General features: G+C 44.1%; 3 non-coding genes across 3 annotated transcripts; all 3 read left to right on the forward strand.

Annotated features, from left to right (window-relative positions):
- Window positions 1-685: 685 nt before the first annotated feature.
- trnam-cau (transfer RNA methionine (anticodon CAU)) lies at window positions 686-757 on the forward strand. Its single transcript has one exon. It is a non-coding gene; the product is annotated as a tRNA-Met (tRNA).
- Window positions 758-886: 129 nt separating this feature from the next.
- On the forward strand, window positions 887-960 carry trnan-guu (transfer RNA asparagine (anticodon GUU)). The gene has a single exon. It is a non-coding gene; the product is annotated as a tRNA-Asn (tRNA).
- Window positions 961-4,012: 3,052 nt separating this feature from the next.
- On the forward strand, window positions 4,013-4,084 carry trnam-cau (transfer RNA methionine (anticodon CAU)). Its single transcript has one exon. It is a non-coding gene; the product is annotated as a tRNA-Met (tRNA).
- The last annotated feature ends 4,729 nt before the right edge of the window (window positions 4,085-8,813 follow it).

An 8,813-nucleotide genomic window follows, 5' to 3' on the forward strand; every position in this document is an offset into this window, starting at 1 on the left:
GAAAGTAAAATTCGGAGCAACACACTTAAAATGCTGGAGTAACGCAGCTGGCCAGGGAATAAGCAACTGTCACTCTGTCTTTGCACCGTCCTACGTGGGAGAGTTAAAACCCGACCCTTACTGTATCAGTTACAAAGCTGTGGAGGTGACATGGAAAAAAAAACCGCCCCTCATTGCAGGGAGGGAAGAAGCATCAGCGATACTCCACATCTCCCTCATCTTGAAAACGTCGTTATTTATTTTCAAAAAATCCTACCAGTGGGATGAATTGTCCGTCTGGACAGTTAAATACTGTAAAACGCATTTCAGTGGGGAAATATCGGCACCGAGGTGCATGACGGATAGAGCATAAACGGCAGAGAGAGAATAACTGGGTGGGTCAGAGTGTAGGGAAGGTGGAGAAAACGAGAAAAAGGAGAAACAGGGAAGCCACAACAGAAAGTGAAGTACGTGGGTATGAAACGGGAAAAAGACGGAATGGACACAAGCATATACGGATACAGAACCAGACCCAGACATATACAGATACAGACATATACCCAGAGCTAGACATGTACAGACAGAGGAACAGACATATACAGACACTGAACCAGAACCAGACCTAGACATGTACAGATACAAGCACATACATACACACAAAACACTGCTCATCATTGATAGTTCAATAATTCCTTCTGCTCCTTGGAGCAGAGTGGCGCAGCGGAAGCGTGCTGGGCCCATAACCCAGAGGTCGATGGATCGAAACCATCCTCTGCTATATTCTGAGTTGACCACAGCAGCTATTCGGCCTTGAGTTTTAAAACACTAATGTATCACATTATACATACATGGCAGGAAGCTGCATTTCAATTGAAATTGGTTATTTATTGCAGCATTTTCAATTCTCGTCTCTGTGGCGCAATCGGTGAGCGCGTTCGGCTGTTAACCGAAAGGATGGTGGTTCGAGCCCACCCAGAGACGCTAATGATCCCGTAGTTATTTTTATGTCTCTCTCGTACAAGAGAAAATGTGCAGCAGCATATGAAATAAAGTACACAGTCAATTTTTCAGGCCGAAACCCTTCTACAGAATCACGATGCAGCCTGGCCTGCTGAGTTCCTCTGGCATTTTGTGTATGTTCCTTGGATTTGCAGAATCTGAACATATTCCCGTCTGTGTTTCGACTGCTACACTGCGAAGTCTCTTCCGTGGAATTGAATTGAATAAACTTTATTAATTACGTCCTTCACATTCATGTGGAGTAAAAATCCTTACGCTACGTCTCCGTATAAATATACGATTTATAGCAATATGTAATAAATAGTATGCACAACAGGACAGTCAATATAACACAGAAATACGGATGGAAGCAGCAGGAACAGTTTGAGATTGGGGTGACTCGGGTCCCCAAACATTATTCAGCTGCTTTTTACACTCCTGTCTCTGTAAATGTCCTGAATCGAGGAAAGTTCACATCTACAGATCCGCGAGGCTATGCGGACAACACTCCGCAGAGCCCTGCTATCGAGGGAAGTACAGTTCCTACACCAGGCAGTGGTGCAGCCAGTCAGGATGCTCTCAATTCTGACCCTGTAGAAAGTCCTTAGGATTTGGGGACCCACAACCAATTTATTCAACCGTCTGAGGTGAAGGAGGCGCTGTTGGGCCCTTTTCACCACGCAGCCCGTATGTACGGACCGAGAGATCCTCGGTGATGTGTAAGCCGAGGATCCTGAAGCCGTTCACTCTCTCAACCCCAAATCCATCGACGTCAATAGGGGATGTCTACTCTGTAGAGGTTTGAATCTTCCCATCGATGAGAGTTCACTGTTCACTGCTTACTCTCTCACTGCTCCCGCTCTGCGATCTCAGCTCTATTGTTCCTGTTGCGATTCACGGGGTCGGCTGGTGGCGTAGTGGCATCAACGCTGGACGAGAGGTCCCGAGTTCGAAGCGGTAAGTGATAAATAAATGCACACTCCTGTTTATTCCTGGTTGTCCGCCGGTCACGCGGGAGGCTGGGGCTCGATTCCAAACTTATAGATGTAGCTTCCGTTTCTCCTTTGAACCAGGAGGTATGTGCCGAGCCCAGGAGAGATAATCTGAAATGCTGACACAGTTATATTTCCTCCTTCATCCTTCCCTCGCTGATTTTCCCTCATCCCTCATCCCTCATCATCCGCACTGTGCTCTCAATCGGCTTTTCTCTTAGACTCCATTCTCACTTCTTTCATTTAATTTCTTGCGCTGAGTTTGCCAACTCAGTCCCATAACATTACTTCGGTAACTATCTCAAAATGTTTCCAGTTTTTCTTACGTTGTTGTCGTCCAGAACACCGTCTCTCCAGAGGCAGAACACGCTGCCAGGAGTTTATGATCATTGCGTATTTATTGTTGTCCACATGCAACTAATATTTAGACAATTCCTCTGAGGTAGTTCCAGGCTTGTTTTTGTTATATATCACCACTGTGTTTGTCACATTTACTCTTTCAGTTTTTTAGCTACTGCACTTTCTGTATTTAACTCTCGTGTGTGTGTGTGTGTGTGTGTGTGTGTGTGTGTGTGTGTGTGTGTGTGTATGTGTTTGTGTGTGTGTGTATGTGTGTATCAGCGTCCGTGGGTGTTTGTGTTTGTGTATGTGTATCTGCGCGCGCGCGCGCGCGCGCCTGTGTGTGTGTGTGTGTGTGTGTGTGTGTGTGTGTGTGTGTGTGTATGTGTGAGTGTGTGTGTGTATGTATGTATGTGTGTGTGAGAGACAGAGAGAGAGAGATTCACCAGAAGAAATAATATCACTGTAATGCTTGGGAACACATTTCCAGACCAGACAAACAACTCTGTATTCAGCCAAAAAAAAAACAAGGGCCTGTCTCTGGGAGGGAAAGGGACAAATTCCTTAATCAAAAAAGGTCTCTAAAATACATTTTATCTGGCTTGTTTTGGTATGCGTTAAGAAGTTTTATACAATTAATCATTCGAAATTTTTTACAGTATAAGTGCGTTTCTCAGAATATCTACTTAATCAAAGATTTGGGTAGATGCTATGAGGAAGCAGATTCACCGCTCTGGTAACTGAGATGGAGGACTCGGATCAACACACACAGCATGATGGAGGAACTCAGCATGTCAGGCAGCATCTATGAAAAAGAGCACTGTCTACGTTTTGTGCTGAGAACCTTCAGCGGGACTGGATAATTTAAAAAGATGAATAGTGGAATTAAAAGGACCTGTCTTTACGCCATCCTACCTGGCAGAGTTCACACCCGAACTTCACCTTATCAGTTACAAAGTTTGGTAGGGAAATGGAAAATAGTAGGGAAGGGCGAAGCATCAACAATACTCCACATCTCCCCATCCGTCACTAACTGGTCCGGCTGTGCTGGTCTGAACATTACACCAACAGTTAATCCCGGCGGAGAAATTATTGCATTTGATGTCAGCGTTTGCAGTACATTAATGTCGCGAGTTCCGCTTCACCAGTTCATCTGCTGTTTCAACACTGAACGAACCTGGACAGTCATTCAATCATCAGGACAGGATTAGGAAGTTAATGGCACCTCGGGTTAAAACGCTGCTATTTATTTTAGAAAAAAAAACTTACCAGTGAGATGAATTGTCCGTCTGGATAATTAAAAAATGTAAAACACATTTCTTGGCGATATATCGGGACATAGGTGCAAGTAGGATAGAGCATAAACGGCAGAGAGAGAATAACTGGGTGAGTCAGAGAATAGGGAAGGTGGAGAAAACGAGAAAGAGGAGAAACAAGGAATCAGCAAAAGAAAGTGAAGTACCTGGGTATGAAACGGGAAAAAAAGACGGAATGGAACCAGACATATGCAGACACAGAACCAGACCAAGACATATACAGACACTGGCACAGTCATATACAAACACAGAACCAGAGCGGGACATATACAGGCACAGAACCAGACCCAGACATGTACGAACACAGACACAGACATAACCACATAGATACAGGCACACGAAAAGAAGCGCTTCAATCATAGTTCAAGAATTGACTCCACCACCTGCAGCAGAGTGGCGCAGCGGAAGCGTGCTGGGCCCATAACCCAGAGGTCGATGGATCGAAACCATCCTCTGCTATGTTCTCTGTTGGCAACAACAGATAGAGTCATTTTGACTTTCTACTGTCCAGACGGTTAATCCCCATCTCCCCTTTTTACTCCATCCCTTATTTATTTATTCATTCCTCCCTTTTTTTCTCTCTGCCCCTTTCACAATCACTCTTTCCTTGTTCTCCATTTTCCTCTGGTGCTCCCCTTCCCGATTCTTTCTCCCTACGCCTCCTGTCCCATGATTCTTTCCCTTCTCCAGCTGTGTATCCCTTTAGACAATCACTTTTCCAGCTCTTTGCTTCATCCGTATCCCTCCTGTCTTCTCCTATCATTTCGGATCTTCCCTCTCCTCCGAATTTCAAATCTCTGACTGTCTCTTCTTTCAGTCAGTCCTGAAGAAGGGTCTCGGCCCGAAACTTGGACTGTAATTCTTCCTATAGATGCTGCCCGGCCTGTTGCGTTCCACCAGAATTTTGTGCGTGGTTCAGATATTCGTCCTTGCGTTTTCAAGCACTAATATGTCACATTATGCAGATATGACAAGAAGTTGCATTTCAATTGAAGTAGGTTATCTATTCGTGCTATTTCAATTCTCGTCTCTGTGGCCCAATCGGTGATCGCGCTCGGCCGTTAACTAAAAGATTGGTGGTTCGAGCCCACCTAGTGACGCTCGTAATCCATTAGATTTTTTCCCTTCTCTCGTACAAGCAAAAATGTGCAGCAGCATCTACGGAATAAAGTACACTCTCAATTTTTCAGGCCGATCCCCTTCCACAGACACACGAAGCAGCCTGGCCTGCTGAGGTCCACCAGCAATTTGTGTATGTTGCTTGGATTTCCAGCATCTGCACTTATTCCCGTTTGTGATTCGACTGCTGCACTGCGAAGTCTCATCCGTGGAATTGAATTGAATAGACTTTATTAATTACGTCCTTCACATACGTGAGGAGTATTTTTTTTTACGTTAAGACTCCGTCTAAATGTGTAATGTCCAACGTATAGCAATATGTCATAAATAGTATGTACAACAGGACAGTCAATTTAACATAGAAATGCGATTGTATCAGAGTGAATTCTTCCGTCTGGTGGCCTGGAAAGTCAGCTGTCCCGGAACCTGTTGGTCTTGTCTTTTATGCTGCGGTACAGTTTCCCGGATGGTTACAGCTGGAACTGTTTGAGGCTGGAGTGGCTCTGGTCCCCAACGATCCTTCAGGTCCGTTTTACACACCTGTTATTGTAAGTGCCCCGAATAGTGGGAGGGTCACATCAGCAGATACGCTTGGCTGTCCGCACCACTATCTGAAGAGTCCTCAGATGGAGGGAAGAACAGTTCCCATTCCAGTCAGGTTTGCAACCAGTCAGGATGGTCCCCTGTAGAACGTCTTTAGGATTTGGGGAATCATATTAAATTTCTTCAACCGTCTGAGGTGAAAGAGACGCTGTTGGTTCTTTTTCACCACGCAGCCGGCATGTACAGACCTCGTGAGATCTTCGGTGATGTGTATTCCGAGGAATTTAAAGCCGACACCCTCTCAACATCAGATCCATTGATCTCAATAGGGGATGCCTACCCTGAAAAAGTTTGAATATTTCCATCGACGGGAGTTCAGGGAAACCCTCTCTCACTGCTCCCCCTCTGTGATCTCAGCTCTATTTTTCTCCTGCGTTTCATTACCAGCTGGGAAACTCTGCGCTGTCCGGAGGCCGGCACTCCCTACTGCTGCCGCAACGGGCTCAGTGGGAATTTAATCTGCTCTTTGTGCTTCAGTCACATACACCGAAATGCAGTAAAACGCTTCTCTTTCTCACTTTTTCGGCAGCAGGAAATGCAGCCGGAGTCAATGGAGGGGAGGGACATTGTGCTGATAGACTTTGCTGCGATCACAGAGTCTTTCTGTGATATGTTTCACAAATTGCCACACTTCACTCATCTGGACTGAAAACCATTTACCATTCCTCAGCCTACCCACCAGGCTGATCAAGAATCCCTTGTATCAGAATCAGAATAGGGTTTATTATCACCGGCAGGTGTTGAGAAATTTGAAAACTGTTACCATCAGGCAGGAGGTTCAGAAGCCTGAAGGCAAACACTCAGCGATTCGATATCAGCTTCGTACTCTCTGCCATCCGATTCTTAAATGGTCATTGAAACCTTGGACGCTACAACATTGCTGGCTCGAAGGGCCGAAAACCTTTCTCCTGCATCTATTGTCTATTACCTATCGACTCAATTTTTAAATATAATGTATATTTTTTCAGTTTTGCACGATTTTTATCTGTTCAATATACGTATACTGTAATTGATTTAGTTAGTTATTATTATTATAATTATTATTTTAGTTTTTCATCTATATTATGTGTTTATTGAACTGCTGCTGCTAAGTTAACAAATTCCACAACAACATGCCAGTGATAATAAACCTGATCCTGATTATGAATTGTGAACTTACCAACAGCATTTAAATCCAAAACATGACAACAAAGAAAGACAAAAATGCAAGTAAAGCAATAACAGTAAGTATATATGCATATGTTAATGATGAAAAATAGTGCAAATACAAAAATTATATATATTATAAAAGTGAGGGAGTGTTCATGGAATCAATTTCCCTTCAGGAATCGGATGACAGAGGGTAGAAGCACCGCTACTTGACGATATCTATAGAATGGAGGCTAATACGCACGGTGGAGCTGACTAATTCTACAATTTCTGGAAGCATCATTTGGTCATGTGCAGTAACCGCCCCCATCCCCATCCCCACCAAAGAGTGATGCAGTCTGTCAGAATACCCTTCACTGTCCACTGAGAGAGGTTTTTGAGTGTTTTAATTGAGAAACAACATCTCTTCAAAATCTAATGAAATGCAGCTTTTGTCTTGTTTTCCTTATAGCTACATTGCTATTTTGGGACAAGGATAGATCCTCAGAGATAGATCCGAAGGTCACAGAGAAATTACACAGCACAGTGCAGACTCAGCGGTCACCGGACCTGGTGAGTCATGGCTGTCACTGAGAACATTTCTCGTGAACGATCTTCAAAGGAAACGTCCAATATTTATTCCCCTCGATTGCTGATGTATGACCTGCTGAGTTCCTCCCATGTTATGTGTGTGGTGTGTTCCTGTCTGCGCATCTTGTCTTCATATTTATTCCTACTGACATGGAAGTGTGTGGGCAATAGTACAACTGCCTGCGCGTTTCTTTTCATCATCTGGTAACAAAAAAAAATGCACTGGACCGCATCTGCAGCTTGGTCATTAAGATACGATCCCCGAGCTTTTTACAAAGATTTCAGATTACCTGAAACACCGAGTACTGCAAGCACCGGGTAGTAAATTCTGGCGATGTTGTAAATTGCAGAATATCCCATTTTCTACTTGAAGCATTGATTAATTCTACAGATTGTCCAATCTACCTGCATGCCCTGACACGAGGAGTTCCTATATACCTGTCGGAACCCCAATTATATCCGTCAGTGGGTTTAATTGTCACATTACGCACAACCTGCTGAACAGACACGAAGGTCATTTATTTCTAATCGTTGGGTCATTCTCTGACGTACTTAGTCTTCTCGGAGAATTAGGACATGAATTTGATGTTTTTACCAATCATTTTCAGTGGCGAGAGTCAGCGTTAACCTGCTTCGCAATGCTTGACTCTCTAAATATATTTTTGTCATTATGCTCTCCCTTTTTTGGGAATACAAAATCAATCTCCTTCAGAACCCAATTGATTATAACATTGTTATGAACAGGTGGGGAAGCAAGATGAAGCACGTTCACTGTGGGTGAATACCTGCAATGAGTTTTCCTAGACGGGCACGGCTTCCTCGCTGTCTTCACTGTTCAGTGCCTCTAGTACCTCAGGTGATAAAATCATCTCGGTGAATTTTCAATGAGAAATTTGATGGCGTTCGTGAATATCTCATAATTTCAACGTCTAGGAAATCTGAACACCTGGAGGAATTCTCCAGACTAGCAAACTTTTGCGATAATTCACCTCCACAGGCTAGAGAAATCCGTCGCAGTCTCTGTTCCAAACGAATATTCCTCACTTCTGTGCCCTGCAGATCAGATGGTGAAGGAGGTGGGCAACATCTTCGTCTTCATCAGTTAGACGCTGGAGGAGTTGGAATATCGTGCTATAGTTGTACATATTAGAGATCGCAATTAGACTCCGTGTTCAGTTTTGGTCATTACTCGAGAGGAAAAATGGAATTAAGTTGGAGATGCTGTAGCAGTTTGACACAGATATATCCTGTACTGGACTGCTTGATGTAGAAGCAAAGATTGGATAGGGACCCTGTATTCCACGGCGCTTAGTGGGCTGAAGGGAGGTGTGACAGAATTTTATACATCAGCAACGGGATTCAGAATGTACATTCAATGTCAGAGAAATATATACAAAATGTATCCTGCATTTCCTTTCTTCGAAATCATCCATGAAAACAGAGGAGAAAGAATGACAGTTAAGACGTTAGTGCCGCAAAGAATGAGTCACAGTTAAAAAGCTGGTGCCCTAAAATATGAGTGACAGATAAGACGTTAGTGCCCCAAGCCTCCACCAGCTCCCCACACCCACGCTCAAGCAAAAACAACGCAACGGGACATTCCACGTCACCATCCCCCACCCCCACCAATCAGCAAAATATAATTAGCGTCACCCTCCCAGCATTGAAGCGTGCAGCAAGCGCCAATGGAGACACAGACTTACAACACCCCAAAGACGACTCGTTCACCCGGTAATTCGATATACAA

This window comes from Hypanus sabinus, chromosome 31 (genome assembly GCF_030144855.1).
Source record: "Hypanus sabinus isolate sHypSab1 chromosome 31, sHypSab1.hap1, whole genome shotgun sequence".
NCBI lineage: Eukaryota > Metazoa > Chordata > Chondrichthyes > Myliobatiformes > Dasyatidae > Hypanus > Hypanus sabinus.